General features: G+C 41.9%; 1 pseudogene; it reads left to right on the forward strand.

Annotated features, from left to right (window-relative positions):
• The first annotated feature begins 333 nt into the window (after window positions 1–333).
• LOC147455146 (uncharacterized) lies at window positions 334–1,545 on the forward strand (annotated as a pseudogene).
• Window positions 1,546–4,918: the final 3,373 nt, after the last annotated feature.

Genomic DNA, 4,918 nt, shown 5'->3' on the forward strand with positions numbered 1-4,918 from the left:
CAACAAAAGTCAATGATTTTGAAACCTGAGCAGCTTAAGCTAAACGCCACCATGAGCCAAGCTCCTAAAGATTCTACTTTTCTTTCTAAGGTGAAGACGCAAATTGCCAAAGACCCACTTGCTCAGAATATTAGACAACAACTACAAGGACAAGAGGTTATTAAGGACTTTCAAGAAATTGATGGACTAATTTACTATAAGGGTCTTCTCTATATTCCGCCAAGACCAACACGCTTGGAGGTACTTCAGCAACCGCATGATCTTCCATCAGCAGGGCATTTTGGGGTTAATAAGACAATTGAGCTTCTCTCCCATGACTTTTGGTGGCCTCAAATGTGGAAGCTTGTCAAGGAGTATGTAGGCACTTGTGACACTTGCAATAGATCAAAGGCGCCTCGTCATCGTCCTCATGGGTTACTCCATCCCTTGCCCATTCCAACCAAACCTTGGTCATCCATCTCCATGGATTTCATGGTAGAGCTACCCTTGTCACAAGGATTTGACTCCATTTTAGTAGTCGTGGATCGGTTTACAAAAATGGCACACTTCATTCCAACCACCAAAACCATCACCAATGAAGGTATGGCCAAACTCTTTCTACAACATATCTATCATTATCACGGATTACTGGATGACATAGTTTCTAATCGAGGCCCACAAATCGTCTCTAGCTTTTGGAAAAGCTTATTCAAGCTACTCCGAGTACAAATCAACCTCTCCTCAGCCAATCACCCACAAAGTGATGGACAAACAGAGAGAGTAAATCAAGTTTTGGAACAGTGTCTCCACTGTACTATCAATTATCATCAGGATAATTGGGTCGAGCTCCTACCGCTAGCAGAATTCTCCTATAATAACAGTTTTCATACCTCCACCCGTCACACTCCATTCTTTGCTAATTATGGTCAACATCCCAAATAGGATATCCACAGACACTATCAAGTCAAGAATCTAGCTGCTATTCATCTTACACAACAATTGTCTGCAATTCACAAAGAACTTACAATTCATATCAAAGAAGCTCAATCCAAGTATAAGGAAAGTGCAGATCTCCATCGCATGCAACATCCAAAATACAAAGAAGGGGATAAAGTGTGGCTCCTCCAACGTGATCTGCGTTCATCTCGTCCCTGTCAAAAGCTTGATTATCGAAGGCTTGGCCCGTTTAAAATTATCCGTCAAGTCAATCCAGTCACCTATTGACTCCGATTGCCCTCATCCATGAAAATACATCCGCTCCTTCATGTCTCAGTCCTAGAACCTTGTCATATATCTAAGATCCCAGGAAGAGCCCTACAACCACCTCCTCCGGTGGAGATTCAAGGACATGACAAATATGAGGTCGAGAAATTCCTGGATTCTTGAGTTTTGCATGGCAGGTTACAGTACCTGGTGCATTGAAAAGGCTATGATGTTAGTGAATGAACCTGGGAACTAGCACACAATCTACAGCATGCATCTCTCAAAGTCCAAGAGTTCCATCAACAACATCCATGGAAGCCCAACTCAAGGAACACCACTGCTCCTCGTGGAACTCGTCGCTAGAGGAGGGGGTAATGTCATGGATGCTGACGCTGTGTGAGGGAAAGGGTTGTTGATATCCCACACATTTGCTGGCACATTGTTTTGATCATGAAATGATAGAGGGGCTAGAAAGTGGGGAGCGTGCATCCTGTCCACATAGGGGGCTTAGGAGGAAGAGGGAAGAAAAGAATCCTATGCCATAGCTTAGGTGAAGCTAAGCCTTGTTTTGCAAATTGATAGCTTTGGTCTCTCTCTCTCTCTCTCTCTCTCTCTCTTTATAGTTAACCAGATAGTATACCATATGGCTAATCATATAATATACCATATGGTTTTCCATAGAATTACCATATGGTATATTGTCTACCTTATGGTAAGCCAATTTGGTACCTTGGAGGTGGTGGCAATTGTTGCACCGCTAGAGGTCTATACGGCCTTTCCCTCACATAATTTTGGTTGTAGAAGCATTCATTCATATCATAATTGGTGTATTTTTGCTCAATGACACACCACTTCAACACTCTTGGAGCATTTGCTGCTTGTGGCACATGCGGTCTCAGATTGGGATTCTATTTGTACATTTGGTTCATTCTACGGATCACTTATTTGACCACTTGATCCACGCTTTGTGTGACTGAAGCAAGAGAACTATGTTTTGTAGCTAACTTGATGGTTGTAGAAGAGGCACTGCTATGTGTGCATCTACATCTTCCATTACCTCTACATAAGTCTTGCAATTTCCGACTAGATACAACGCTTCCTTCATCTTTTTGTTCTCATCTTGCTTAAAGGCATAGTTTTTAGAAACCATGTTGTGCTTGATTCCTTGTTTGGAGAATTCCTCGGTAAACTCTCGTAAGAGATGATCAATGTTTAGAAAATCTCGTTTGTGGTTGGAACCAAGTCAACATCATTCCTTCCAATGTCAAACAAAATCCTTCGTACTGTGTATGGAAATTCACCACATTTTTTGCTCTTACAACCTGCTTAAATATGGAAACATGTGCATATGGATGTCTCAATCCGCTATATTTTTTGGGCACACACTTTGCCACTTGAGAAGGTCACATTCTTTGTGTTTTTGCTACTATCTCATCATTCTAGGCTCTCCAACCATAACATCTCTCATCTCATACCCACTGATAGGTGCTCTACAGGAGTTCATTCAGTTACTCTCTCCTCAGGTTGCATGCCTCTTCCTTCCGTTCTAGCATCAGGCACCCTTGGCTAAAAATCATGTCTAGAATATCAAAATATCACTACCTCAATGTGTGGACATACAAATCCTTGAACTCAAAGATCCCATCTGTCTTGGCTCATAAAAATGTGATCAACTAAATGATTCTTCCACTTGTTCTCGACGGAGTCACTCTCGTAGTTTTTGGTGACAATCTGTGTGTGTTGGGGGTGACATTGTACTGGTGGAGTGGTCCCCCAAAGTACATATATCCCTTAAACTCCTTGCGGCTTATTGTTGGGTATCTCTGACCATATTAGTCAAGCATGATCAACTCAATATCTCTCTCCACTTCTTACATGAACACATATAAGCATTTTTGCTCCGTAAACTCTCTTAGATTGGGTTCATCACATGTGTAATAGAGCATCTACTCTCCATTATCATACTTATAGAGTCCCACATGCATGTTTCAGTGTTGACTAAAGTAGCCACATTCACTTACTTGAGCTTTGCACTAGGAATGTCTAGCCTCGACGGTTTTTCCTCAGGCTTGACATTGACTTTTTCCTTTGTGCCTATAAATCCCCACTTGTCCACAATAAAGGGATTGTGCACAAGTAAATACATGTTTCCTTCTTCATCAAAGTATCAATCGCCACTATAATCTACAGGTACTATGAGCTTGAGCTCACTAGGTCTCTCTTCTACTTTCACACATTAATGATCCATACCATCTTTGTAAATTTTGACACCTTATTCATTTTCTAAGTGGTACTGTAGGTGCAAATGTTTCGCGTTTGATGTTTTTTGTGATGATCTCGCTCCAATTTTGGTTTCCTCCTTGAAAATCACACTTTTGGATCCCTCATCCATGTAGGTGTAAGATCGTTAATTAGAGGCCAGCCAATGAGAAGAGGGTGGTGGACACACTCTATGCCGTCAAAATTGTAGGGGGACAAAGTAGTCTTACACTTCTTAAATGGGCTCTTACCTAGTGAGAAGGTGGGGGGGGGGGGGGGTTTAGGGGGAGGGGTGGGCCATATGGAACCTCCAACTTCCCTCCTTTTTGATCCGGTTATGAAAAAATCCCAAAAATTTGAAAATTTTCAAAATTTTCAAAACTCAAATTTTATCTTCTTAAAACCCCCCTAAATCTATTTTACGGTCAAAAAAGCATTTTTTGACCTAAAAAAGTCAAAACGTGCACCCAAAAACCCTAAAATTCAAATTTTAAAAAAAACTTTTGAAAAATCCTTTTTTACTATCCAGAGCTCCCCCAAAAGTAGTCCTTAGGCAAAAAGTTATTTTCTCTCTCTAGAACCCCTTTTCCAACCCCTCATTGGTTGCAACCATCACACTCATCCTCTACTCCAATACTCTCTCTCTCTACACCATCTCCATTGCTGCAGCAAGGAAGCTCCTCTCTCCTCCCCTACCACCTTCCATTGCCACACCAAGCAAGGGTTATCCACCTTCTCCTCCCATTGCCACAAGGGTTAACCACCTTCTCCGATCACTTTATCCCACCTACATTGTAGCAACAAGCAAGGTCCTGCTCCTCCTCCTAATTTTCTTTGCTCAACCATGGCCAACTCTACTTCGCAAAGGCGGCCAAAGGGTGAGGTCACAGCACTTGCATACCACAACACTAGAGGTATTGATGATGAGTGGATGCCACAAGAGTTCACCAAAGGTGCTTGGGTATACATGCAACCATCTGCTATTGGCCCTCATAGAGGTATAGATGATGAGTGGGTGCCACAAGAGTTCACCAAAGGTGCTTGGGTATACATGAAACCATCTGCTATTGGCCCTCATTGTGTGCGAAATCGTGAAAACTTGGATCTTCATTGGAAAGGAAAGCTCCTTGGCTTCAAGAACCGCAAAGACAAGGGGACCGTATCCATTGTGCAACATGTTTTCTCAATGTCAACCATGCAAATGCAACAACCACCTCGATTTCCAACACATTGTAAGTACACTTTTTGAGAATACAAAGCTAGGTGTGAAATCACAATGTAATGTTATTATGGATTCATACTTAAGATTTATCATGCATTTATAGTCATATTTCCATCCACGTTGGTGGAGGAGCAGCCACTACATAGTCTCTCCGGCACATTCAATGCTATACATGCGGATATTGGAGCAATAATGTTCCCACATCTTTGCCCAACCAAACTAGTACAAAGAAGGATTTTCTTCTATTCTCACTCC

This window comes from Adiantum capillus-veneris, chromosome 6, assembly GCF_014529385.1.
Source record: "Adiantum capillus-veneris isolate H3 chromosome 6, ASM1452938v2, whole genome shotgun sequence".
Taxonomy (NCBI): Eukaryota; Viridiplantae; Streptophyta; class Polypodiopsida; order Polypodiales; family Pteridaceae; genus Adiantum; species Adiantum capillus-veneris.